The 13,449-nt window shown below is 39.7% G+C and overlaps 1 protein-coding gene across 1 annotated transcript in view; it reads right to left on the bottom strand.

The window, feature by feature from the left end:
* Window positions 1–3,075, bottom strand: part of LOC140947634 (putative ammonium transporter 3) — a 45,935-nt gene extending 42,860 nt beyond the window's left edge. The window contains exon 1 of the mRNA XM_073396788.1: window positions 3,030–3,075. The gene's annotated coding sequence lies outside the window, so the exon portion shown is untranslated. The remainder of the gene's footprint in view (window positions 1–3,029) is intronic.
* Between the last annotated feature and the right edge of the window lie 10,374 nt (window positions 3,076–13,449).

Below are 13,449 nucleotides of genomic sequence, written 5' to 3'. Positions count from 1 at the left end.
AACTTATTATTTAATGCCTTCTTTCCCCTTCCACATACATGCCATTTTGAAACTTGCCCCAGTCCTCTCGAGGGCATAAAAAGGCATTTTTCTGGTACGTAAGTGGATAAACAATACATTTAAATCAAATTCTGTGCGATACCAATTGCATCATCGAAAAAATCTCTCCTTTTTGTCTAGTTTTGAGTTTTGCACGGTTTTTGCCAAAGTGTCCTAAATAGCTGTTTTTGAACCCCTCTTTTTATTACTTTTTTGACCTTGACTTGTTACATCAGTGTACCAAGTTTCATCTACAATCTATGTTAGGTTCTTTTACTGAGGAATCACCTTAAGCAAGAAGTCATCATAATTCTTAAGTGTCCCTATTTGACCGTGGTTTTCTTTTTTTCACTTTTGACAACTTTTAGTATTCCAGGTTTTCACATGACGTCACCAAATTTATAACAAAAAATATATCAATTATTTAGCCCTTTATCAATTAAGTCTTTACTTTCATGAGGTATTAAAGCAGTTAAACAGTTTTTTTAATATAAAATTTTCGGTTTTACGATAGAGTACGCTTGACTCTCCAAGCCTTTGCTCGACGCGGCATTTGGTAGATGGCGGCCGACACTCCCCAGGCAACGCCTCTTATGTATGTTTAAGAAGTTACCAATGTTTTGAGAATTTGCTATCTGAACAGTCCTTGTCTTAGAATGCATGTATTACTTTAATCTTCATGAGTTCCTAAAGCGATACATTTCACGCAAGCTGCTGTAGCAAAACTTAAAAAAAAGATGTTTCACTTGCTCTGACCGCCATGTTTGTGCCCCTTAAACGGACATCAACATGGCGTCTCCATACAAAGCTTTATTAATTTGGGTAGAAAAAATTTCCAGGTATCTCGCATATGAAAAATCGCACAGACCCTGACTCATCTCTCACAACTTCTTCCTGGTGGCGGAGCGTTTTGCATAATGAGATCTTTAGAATCGAGGACGAGGACTACTACGAGGTCAACATTTACTTTAAGTTTTCTCGCCCGCTATTCTCTAAAAACAAACAACCCGGAAAGCTTCCTTGTACGCTTATTTCCGTTGAAGGAGTTCAAGCCCTCTACCAAACGCTAAATGATAAAATTCCTAACATTTCATAAATTGTTTCGCAACTACGACATTCGCGCTAAAACTCGCTAAAACTCACTATCACATTTTCCCTCCAAAATGACGTTGTTTCGCGCGCGCGCAGTACTTAGTATTAGGGAAATCTCGTACTAGTATTGTCGTTGTCCCCGTCTTGCAATCTAAAGCTCTCTATTATCTTTTATTTCCTAGATTCAGGAGTTTTTGTATCGAGTGGTTTTGAGCCAGTTTTATTTCTGATAGCGACGACAGTGAAAACCACCATTTGGTCTAGAAAATAAATGAAAATGAATTATACACTGTAAATACTGAGGTAAAGAAAAAAAAAAGAAAACAAGAAAACTGCTTAAGTATATTAATAGTTACTGTCAAGTGTTAACAACATGATGAACTTTAACAAACTTAAATGAAATAAAATGGAATAAATAAATAAATAACTGAATAAATAAATAAAAATAAAGCTTTGAAACAGATGAAATGCTCTTTCGCACCATCCTCTGCCCTTCCCTTGTTCTTTTAGCAATTTGCCCGCTTAGAACCATACACTATTACTTTTACAACAGCTGAACTTTATCATCATCATTATCATCATCACCATCACCATCACCATCATCATAAATTTTTTTATCATTATCATTATTATACTGCATGTTATATGAAAATGAAAGGTCTTAAATAACATTTTTCAACAATGTAAATGTTATTAACCATTTATTTCTGTCTGATTTTGTTAAAACGTGGGCACTAGGTTTTCGCCTGGCACCAGGCCAGCCTGGTGTCCAAAAAACTAGGGGGTTTGACATCTTTGTCGGTACAGCTGGATAGCCCAGGGACTGCCCTAACAGTGGGTGGGTGGATCAGGCCTTGGGGTCAAAACTAGTGAGGTAGGGAGGGGGATGTTTTGAAACAACCCTTTCAGTAAGCAGTGTTCAGTGGACACTTTGACTGGCGAGTACCTTGGTCTTAATTTGCCCTAGCCAGCTGAATCATTCCTCTGCTGAGAATGATTATCATGATAATTGCAGAGCTCAGTGGGAGGTGCAGACAGTCACCCATTGCCCTGGTACCAAGGACACACTTAACATAGGACCTTTAGACACTCACTGAAGCCATGTTTTCATGAATCCAGTCAGATTTATATTCATGTATACTACATTTTTTGGAGGCATCCACTGTAACAACTTTACATTTACTATTGAAAAATTCTCCTTTTGTGTTATTGATTGTGCCCTTACAACTGTTGTTTTTCTAGCTCTCCTATATTAACTTTTTTCAAATTTAATAACCTAGTTAATTATATTTAAACACCATGCCTAGAACAGCCTTTGCTTCTTATGGGTTGTATACATATTTATTTTGTAACAAAGAATTGGAAATTACTAAAGTTGTTGTTGTTGTTGTTGTCATTGATAGTACTTTCTGCTCATCCTATTCTACCCTTATGTGCAAAATTAAGGATGGTGGCAAAACCACATAACACATACATGTAGCCCTTGCTTGGCTATGTTTCCTGAAAAATTCTATGTACACCCACTCCCTACCTGGTAAACTCAGTGAGGGTAAGGCAAATCAAATATTACAGAGGTACACAAGATAACTGGAATTTACAACAATGGAGGATGAGGGTGGGGGAGGGGAGTGTAGGTTACAGAAATCCTGCAGAGGCACTGGTGGAGTTTTTTTTCAAATGCTTGTTCTAAATATCACACAATCAGTCCCTTTCTACTGTTACTTTTCTTCAATTAAAGATGGACAAACTACAATTTAATATGCACTTGTAGCACCTAGTCCAGGTTTTTTTATATTTGTTTTTGAAGAATGAACAACACAGTTAGAGTTGGATCATACATTTCAATACAACTACAGACTTTAAACCCATTAAGTCTCGCAATTCTTTATCAGACATACCTCCTATCACACTGAAAAATGTTTCATCTTTAACAGCACACACACCCCACCATGCAAGCTGCCACCTCCTGCCACAGGTTTGGACCACAGTTACCGGTACCCTCTTCACTCTCAATAGTTGCTTCACCAATAAAATAGAGACAACCTTGAAGTTAACAGCAAAATGAAAATCATCTTCTGATAAACGTGTTGCCCCCTTAAGGGGTCAAAATTACAGCAACCCAAGAGCTCACTGATGGTTCATTATGTTCAGTTGAACAATAACATAAAAACCTTAACATAAAACCTTTATTTTGACATGACAAAAGTTAAAGCTAGAATGCTTGTGGGGTTGTTAAAACAATCATAATTTATAGTTTATTCTGAGAATGTGAATGTTGTTATGACAAGAACCCAGGCATGCTGATTCCAAATAAGTGTCCTTCCGGCAACCTATCTGTTATCTTGCACCATTGGTTAACTTAAGGGACGTAACAAATAGAGGATATTACACGGCCGCGCAGAGATACAAATTTTCTCTTTAAGTGTTGAAAAAAATTTCACAAGTGAGTGCAGTGAACAAGTGAAATATTTTTTCAACATAAGAAGAGAAATTTCGTATCTCCAAGCGGCCATGTAATGTTCTATTTATTATAAAAACACCTATGAAATACAAAACCATTTCACTTTAACAGTTTTTTGGTGTGAAAGGTACAATTTATTATGAAGCCATAGCAACGGTAATATTTTCACATGTGAAGATAACATGCTATTTTCACATGTGAAGATATCAAGTTTTCGTGCGAAAGCTCACCTGGTATTTCACTGGTGTTTATATAATAATAAGGCTTATTACCACAAGCCGCAAGCCCCATCCTTCCTGACAACCTCTACTCTTGCATAAAATGCATAAATTCTGTGAATATTACAGTGTCTTTAACCACAGGATGACGTGAAATCATGACTGAATACAGAGTTGAACAACATGGAAACGACCCTATGTGAAGAAAAAATTCGAAAAATTCTTCATATTCTTTATGGATATATCCATCCACGACTCACTGTCCATACACTTCAAGATCACCCGAAAATCGTCTTTTTCGCTGTGTACTTGGACTTTATTTCTGAGAATCCAAACCTCAACATGTTGCCTCTCTATTTTCTGAAAAACGTCTTATTCCGTAGCAATAATATTGTAACTTGCTTGTTTCTCCTAGTCATGGCACTGGCATCTTCTGGCGGAATTTGAGGAAGAGAAGACAGTGTCTACAGGTGCCTGCTACTTTCAAATTGGGAGCAAGACCAAAACCTTCCAGTTGAAACCAATCAAAGACATAATGTTCATTGATGTCAACATTTCCTGTGTAAAGATATTCCAACAGTCCATTACAGCCCCTCTCGTTTGTTCCACGGCCACTCTGTAAAACACAGTGAAACACTCCCTCTTTCTTCATGTTGACGCTTAGCGCGTTGCGCGTTAACGTTGTAAAAGAACGCGCTTCCTTCGAGTGACAAAAAATAAGTTTATGGGTTTGCTCATCGTTTTCAACAAAGGTAAAATTTCGAGAGAAGTAAACCATGACTTGATGACTACTGATTGTGTGCGCGCAAAACACCGCGAAAACAGGTACATATCTCATATATGCGATACCCAAACTCATTTTCGGAGTCGAGGGCTTCTTGGACAGCGGGTGGCCGTCAAAGAGGTAGGTAGGTCATATCTGATATAGTGAACTGTACATATGTCGTGTCTACGAAATTGCTTCCCGCCATAGAGATCAGTTCGCACATGCAGGAAAGAAAAACAATCAATGTATCGTTTGAAGAGTTTCCAAAGATCCAAAGGGCAGCTGCTAAATCGACTGAAGCGGGCCTTGCCGGGAAAAGTGGCCACGTCGACCACAGCGCAACCAAAACGAGCTTCCAAGGCTAAAGCTCGTAAGGGGCGCCCTTCAACGAGAACCACCACGGCGACTAGGCGCTCGTCGGAAAGCCTTTCAGCGAACCTCGACAACGTTAATAACGAAGACAACGCCCCGTCAGACTGTGCTTCGTTGTACTCTATCGACGAAATGATCGAGTCGGATCCTGAGCTGGAGGAGTCCACCTTCCAACAGAACACCGGTTTCAGCCAAACTCTGCGTGCAGCAATCGAGGCCATCGTGACTGATTCAGTCCGCTCCGCCGTAACAACGCTTCAAACTTCGCCAGCCGCTCATCTTCCTTCACCAGCCGCGCATCTTCCTTCTGCCTCGCCTCAAAATCTCTTCAGACCTGGCATGGCTTCCCGTCTAGGTCTTTCTAGGCCAGTGGACAAGACTTAAGAGGACAAAATACTCTGGGGTGAGTACATTGACTTTGCGTTACCTTTGCCCGATACATTATACCAGTCCCAGACCCCTGAAATTCAGCTCCGTTTGGACGACTCGTCCTCAGGCCCCACGGGTTGGTCAGAAAGAAAAAAAACAGTAATTGATACCTTCCCCAAGTGGCTCGACGCTTACATGACCTACATGTTAGTACTTGTGAATGCCTACCCACGACGGGAGCTCGAGCTTATCAAATACCAGCAAATTATTAGCAGAGCAGTCGCTAAATTTAAGGGTTTGGCCTGGCTATCGTACGACCAGCTGTTCTGTCGCCGGACGGCCTATGACTTGTCCCTGAGCTGGGATAAGTTAGACTTTGAGCTATGGACAGTGACTTTAGCAGGCCTCGCTAAGCCCCACTGCAATGTTTGCTCGAGTCCTTATCACGCTGAGGATGTCTGTCCTTCTGCTGACCTTAACAGAAAATCTTGCTGCCCCCCGGACTGTGTGCTTCGACTTCAACAAGTCCTCTGGCTGCCGGCGCCGAAATTGCAGCTGCCCCCACGTGTGCCTTCGCTGCTATTCCAGCACCCTCACCGCCCCGGAATGCACCCAGCCACAGCCCAGCAGCGCCAACAAGGCCCCAAGACCGAACGACCGCAGCAAGAAGTAAAGTGGAGCAGCAACGGCATAATCACAAGCCTTTAGTATTCGCGCCTATTAACATTTATCATTTAGAGTTAGAATTAGCTACTCATCCTGATAGAACCTTTGTACATAATCTGCTTAGTACACTCAAGGAGGGCGTTCGCATTGGCTATACAGGGCCGCGTTCAGACCGGGTCTCCCCGAACCTCATTTCGGCAGCACAGCACCCTGAAGAAGTTTCTTTGAATTTGCAGAAGGAAATAGAGGTTTTATATAGAAAAGATAAGTCGTTTAAGGAACAGATGACATATAATTTTTATTCATTATTACTATTTTTTGGCCAACAATAGTTGAATAACCACACAACAGCTCAAGAACTCAATAAATAAGTCTCCCAATTACCACTGGAATATTTCAAAATGCTTGGAAACGAGCTAGAGTTTCGCAAATATTTAAAGAGGACCTCAGGACTGATCCTAACAACTACTGATCTATCTCAGTTCTGCCTGTAGTAAGTTAATAAATTGAAAGAGTTGTTTTTAACTAACTATATGAATATCTAAATAATAATTACTTGTTAACTGAATCACAATCTGTCTTCAAACCAATGTTTTCTACCAAAACAGTTTTACTTAAGGTAACAAATGAATGGCCATGGAATGTTGACAACAATCTTTTAAATGGTGTGATATTCGTGGACACCTGGATCATGCTATTCTGCTAGGAAAGCTTAAAACTCTATGGGCTCAGTTCTCAATCTCTTACCTGGTTCCAGTCCTACCTATCTGACCGAAAGCAACGAACCTTTATTGATGGACTCAATCTGATTTCTGTAATATAACATGTGGTATTCCACATGGCTTTATCTTAGGCCCTCTTTTATTTACTTTTTATATTAATGATCCCCCTTCATGTGATTTGTTTTCAAAAGCAAGAATGTATGCAGATGATAATACCCTTACCTCATCTGCAGGAGACCCATGTGTCCTTGAACATAGAATAAATTATGATTTGAATTTAATTCAGTCATGGCTGTCATGCAGCAAACAAATTAACTATGAATGTTAAGAAGACTAAATACATTCTTATAGGGAGTCAATTTAAGTTATCCCAAATAAATAGTGACTTCACAGTCAAAGTCAATAATACACCGTTAGAAAGAGTAATAAATCACTTGGAGTTCAAATTGATGAATCTTTGAACTGGCGCCCACACATTAATACCATTTCAAAGAAAATATCCCCTGGTCTTGCTACCTTAAAGTGTGTAAGTCGTTTTACACCATTTGATACTAGAGTGAGTATGTACAATGCACTGGTAATGCCATATTTTAATTACTGTTGTAGCGCTGTATGGGGTAATATCAACAAGAGACTAGCAGACAAACTTCAAAAGATGCATAATAGGGCTGCTAGAATTCGCACCTTTTCTAACCACGTATGAGGTTCGCTCAAGTGTTTTGTTGCATGAGCTTGGTTGGGAAAGGCTAGAATATGTAAGACTTTAACAGTTGGCTGTGACAATGTATAAAATCTATAATGACCTTCCCCCCTCGTATCTGAGGCCGATCTTAACCAACACCTCAAATGTGCACTCACATAATCTTATAGAAATTCTGAGCTATATTAAATAATTATGTCCCCAGACCCAGAACTGAGTCTGCAAAAGGGAGCCTACCCTACAGAGGATCTGCTCTGTGGAACAAGATTCCCTCAGAGATTAGAAACCTCCCTAGTTTAAATGTTTTTAAAACTCCATTTCATGGGAAAGATTAATTTAAAACACCATGGCTCATTGTAACTACAGTCGACTCCCGATAACTCGAACCCTCAAGGGAAATCGAAAAAAGTTCGAGTTATCGGGAGCTCGAAGAAAATAGCCGAGAGTAAGGTAAAAAACAGTTTTTACTGCACAGTGGACAGTGTACGTTTTTGTGTTTTTCACTTAATAATCAAGTAGTTCCCTAGAGTATTTTAGTGTAATTTTACACACGATCCCTAGGAAGACAATGTAAAAATGATACGATTTCGTGTATAAATAAAGATTGATGATGATGATGATGATGATGATGAACTACATCAGTAGATTAATGACGACACAGTTTGTGACCATTGACCACAATACAATTGCGGGGGAAACAGCCAAAATGTATTTTGGTCAATACTCATTTAGCAATGACGTCAAAAAAAAAAATTAGAAATAGCTATGATACAGTTATTTACTCACTAATGTAAACAGGATAATAAACATATGGTAATTTTTTTAAATTAAGTAGTCTACTCAGAAGGTCTGCCATTCATGATCATGCATGCATCATCACTGGCACAGTGAGCAGACCTGGAATTGAACTCTTCCCACATGTTTCGCAAACTGTTTCAAACGGTGGAACCATAGCTGACCCTACGTGCCTGTGAGTAGACAAAGACTGCACAGTAGAATGCGGAATATGGGCCACAGACTACGGAATGGGTATAAAACGCGGACTGAGTATAGAGTACCGACTAGGGCCTCTTTATTTTAAAAAGTGGGCTGAATTAATTGTAACATCTAGCTAGACAGAACAAGCTTGGTCAATAACGCCTACATCAGCCGGACGGACCACTACTTACAAACCCGTAGAGGAGTTTACTTCGAGTTTAATCCATTCCTCAGCAGTCTGAACAATCAGCATGCTTCATTTCAATGTGAAAGTATCAGCTGCAGAGTCCATATCATGTCAGGAATATTTAAAATTTATTTGAAATTTGCTCTTCAGTTTGGCATTGCGTCCAACGTCTAAGGAGAGCACGTTCTAATCTCGAGTGTCTGTATTTTTTCGTCTCCCGTTCACATTTCAAGCCTCATGATCTTGCATTATTAATGCGTAAGTCATGTGTTTTACACCTTGTTTAAATGACTGCATTCGCTTTGAAGAAAGTATCATGTGGTGTACACAGGTAACTAGGGAGCTTATAAGCAAAGGAGACTTTGCTTATAAGGTGCGTCACTTTTCAGTTTTTCATTCTTGGGCAATGGGTATGCCAGATTTTCGGGTATAAGGATAAAAGGTAAAGGGTTTCGGATAAGGCTAAAGAAACTTACCAGTACAATTTTGGTACCGTCAACGAATACTAAAAGCGAAAATGCCTCACTTCCGGTTGACGTCAGTCGCTCAAAAAATTGGGTCCGGCGGCACCTCCCTGGCCATAAACCTCGACTCCCTCTTTTTACAATTTCATGGGTTTATTGTTATTTTCTTGACATTGCAACATTGAATAAATGCGAATTGCGAATGATACACAAGTATGAATACGCATTGAATGCGTCTTCTTAACATGAGCGAACTAATATCGCAAACGAGGCGTTCAACTTTAAATTTTCAATGACCGGTTGGTAGTTCTGTTTAAAATTTCGTTCATTTACCGATCTCTCAGTGCACGTCAAAGTTTCTGCATCTTACAAAAATTAGCCTCAATTAGGCGAGATTGCTATATTACTGATTTATGTCAATCTCTTACATCCTGAATCATGCTTAAACATTTATAGGTTACTTAACCTCTTTGGTGTATTTCTACTTTACAAGACTCAGTAATATTCTAAAATGTACGTTTACTTTAATTTTGGGATTACTTCAGTGTAAGTTGAATAAGAATCACGAGTTAAAATATCGCGTGACAGACCCCTGTTTAAAATAATAAGAAGAAAAACTTGCGCGCAAGTAGCCTTAGCTTGCTCTGAACAATTTCGAAATAGAAAAGACAGAAAAACTTCCAAAACTTTTATACCAGCAAACTATGGATCCTCATGAAATTAAAACTAAAACTTGTGTTTTCAGAGGCTGCAGCTTCAATAACACAGTGTCTTTCATGGTCACGCGCCTAATTTGTATCACCATGAGATGAAGAAAGTGGCACTGATAGAATTTCGGGTTTAAGGGGAGAAGAGCCAACCGAATTGTGCTGAGGATGAAAACTTTGTACAGTAGCCATGGAGGGTGCAAGTGGAAAAGTGGCTGATAATAATGATTCTTCATAGGAAGGCGGAGCATCCTCTGTATTCGACGGCGGAAAGGTATAAGGTGGAACACGGTCGGTGAATCGAGAAGACGTTTCAGGGCTGTGAGGGACAGGCTGCTGAGAAACTTCACCCTCACGCGCTCGCCGCGTTAGTGGTCTTGAAGAACGCCGCCTTCTCTTGACACAGCAGTAAACTCTACCGAGGATGAAACAAAGCACAAACGCCACAACAATGGGCCAGACGATGTCAATGACCAGCCGTAACGTGCCTTAATTAAAAGAAAAGAGAAGCAAATTATTCGTCAGGTTAATTTCAAAGTTTAATCTTACCGTACTTATTGCAGTCAACTTTGTCATTGCGAATCTTGCTGTCACAGACTCCCCGGTTATACAGACAGCAGCTCATATGTCTGTGGTCTGAGCGTATGTATCTTTGTGGCTTTGTCTGTTCGGATGTGTGTTGCAGGGTCCAATAAGGTTGAAGGTACCATAAGTTGATGCTTAGAGGAACCAATGAGATTTTGGTATCTAAACATTATTGCTAAGGGTCAAACAGGGGCACTTTGAGACCGCCATCTTGATTCTTCACAATTTTTTCGTCTTTTATTCCGGCTTAAGGTGTTAAGGGGCGTAACATGTAAATATCTTCCTGATTCAAACACTGAGTACATTGATGCAGCTGTTCAAGAGTTCATATTTTAGTGTGGGTGCTGCTTTAAGTCATTTCTGACTTAATTCGGCTATCGCAAACGATACAACGCACGTATTTCATAATTTACGAGTTCTGTTTCACCTGCTTCAAGGTAGAGTATAGAAGACCATGTATTTCTCAAAGTTCCTCCAATGAAACAATAATTCATGTTTAGATATGGACTTTAATTCGGAAGTATGCGGCCTATAACTTGTAGTTTTAGAAGTTTGAAAGGCAGCTTATTTTTTTGAAAGCTGTACCGAGTAAGTTAATCCTGTAAACAAGCTTTATTCACTCGCTTACAAAGTTCAACAGACCCTCTTGTTCCGACCACAAAAAAACATGAATTAAGTAAACAACATGACAACATATATGCCTGCTGCTTAAGAGTCATTATAGCGGAGCTCTCGAGCGCGAAGCAAGCAAGCGCAGTGGAGCACCGTGGGTAAGAAAATGTGGTAATCTTACCCATCCGAGAAAATTTGGTAATCACATGACCGTACACCGACCGAGAGATCGTCCGTCGGCACCACAGGCATACCAATGTAGTAACTTAACCAACAGGTATGGCAACCCAAATGCAACTCGAGGTTATTTTGGCGGGAAATAACATAGCCACCCGCGTCTTGTAAAACAGAGGCAGTTAAAGAGTCAATAAAGACGAAAACGGAAAGCAGAAATTGTTTCTGTATCCGTGTTGTCTTAAGTATTAAGCCTATATAGACTGTCATGTCCACAAATTTGAAATATAGAGCAAGAGAAAGACCGAGAAAAAGAGCGAGTAGGCGGCAGGCTAAAGAAGCTCAACGAGAAAAAGGGCGACAGAGAGATCTAGAGTGAGAGTTAAAAAACAAAGGAGAAATTTTTTGTTGGAAGAACAACATGAAAATTTTGTAGCGGCCTTGACAAAATGAGAAATGCCGTGCAAAGTTTTTTTTGCTAATTAGACTTATTGTTGTTTTCCACCGTTGTCCGGCGTTGCCTTCACCGCTTAGCATTACACGATTCTATATTTTGTTTGAACAAGCTACAAATATTATCAAGAGCTTCGCTTTTAGCCCCGGCCAAATAATAAACTTAAATGAATTCTCTCTCATTCAGATGTTACAACTGATAAGAATACTCTTGAATGGAAACATGTGAAATAAATCATATTTTGAACTGCGGATGAAGATATGAAAGTGGAAATGATGCTCGCAGTTGAACAAACAACGTAAGCAGTTGAAAAAAAAACCTAAAAAAATTCAGGCTTGACCGGTAATCGAACCCTGACGTTTGCGATGACCTGACGCATCGCTCTATCTTTAAAGCTAATCAACCTATGGTAGAAATGATCTGAACGGAAATAGATGAAATGGCTAATATTTTGAACTGCCGATAAAGATATGAAAGTCATGTCCACCATCGGATATATCACGAACTCACAATGGCCTGCTCTCCAGTTGGCTCGACTAGCTTAATGGATAGAGCATTGGGTCCGGTCATCCCAAAGGTTGGGGTTCGATTCCCGGTTAATTTTCAACCGCTTAGGTTTTTTATTCAAATGCGAGGATCATTTCCTCTTTCATTAGAAAACTCTTGTCGCACCTAACTATCAAGGCTTCTAACGCTAATATCGTCGTCACCAAGGGTGTCCATACGAGAATCAAAGTGAATCTAAGGGATGGTTTACACAAAGTCATTAAATAAGGGGCCTTACCAACCTGCGTAGTGCAGTTTGTCAACGATAACAATTCAGACAAACTCTGGTCAAATGATCCACATGGTTTTCAGCCTGTGTATGCAACTTGTACAAATACTTAAGTCGTTTTCGTGAACCGGCCCCCGGGGAATGCCAAGAGCTTTATATAGTACTCTCTTAAGAAACCTTTTGTACCAGGACCGCTCCTGATAATACTAGGGCCTCACTGTATAGTGGAACCTCGATTTAATGAAGGGCCAAGGGACTGGGGAAATTTGTTCGTTATATCGAACACCTCTACTTAACGAATTTTCTGGAAAACTACCAAAATGTTCTTTGTATCGAGGTATAGCTAATCATAAATTAATTTACAAAACCCAGGATTTCCGGATCTGAAAAGTTACTGTAAAAACATTTCAGTACCGAGCTATATATAGCTATGGCACTAGAAACTCAAGAATAAGCAAACAAACCTGCTTAAAATTACTATTCACATAAATTTTGTCCTTGTTGGTATATTTGGCATTTACCTTTCACCACACGCTGACATTTATTCGTTATATCGAGGTATATTTTACGTTTACGCTTGTGGATTGTGTTCGTTATAACGAGGATTTCGTTAAATCGAAGTTCTGTTCCATACATTTTATTGCAATTTCGGCCGGGCTAAAGATTAAAATCGTTCGTTATACTACACTGTACCATTATTTGCTTCCCCGGCGAAGCTCAAGAAAACAAGAACAGGAAAACATTAATTTAAGGATCCTAAAAACTAACAACATGGGAAAGACTGACCTTTTCGGGAAAATATTCCTGCTTCAACTGTAAAGGAATCGTTGTGACTGTAAAGCTCAACCAACATATGTTTTCCAGTGGTCCTCACTGATTGACGTTCTTGTATATTTTTGCAGTACGTTGCAATGAGAAGCTCGTCGTTTCGCGTTTGCCCGTCCCAGATTTTCGCATGTCCATGCCCACATATATCAGCATAATATCTCCAACCAAACAGTGAGTAGAACTTAATTTCAAGGAAAAACCCGCTTTCTGTGGCATATTTGAACGTACACGTCGAATTAGGTTTAACTGTTTGATAAAGCCAAGTTGGAGTTTGGTCCAT

The sequence above is a fragment of the Porites lutea genome, chromosome 9 (assembly GCF_958299795.1).
Source record: "Porites lutea chromosome 9, jaPorLute2.1, whole genome shotgun sequence".
Classification (NCBI taxonomy): domain Eukaryota; kingdom Metazoa; phylum Cnidaria; class Anthozoa; order Scleractinia; family Poritidae; genus Porites; species Porites lutea.
The sequence above is the reverse complement of the archived record's forward strand: the minus strand, read 5'-3'. Positions and strand labels throughout refer to the sequence as shown.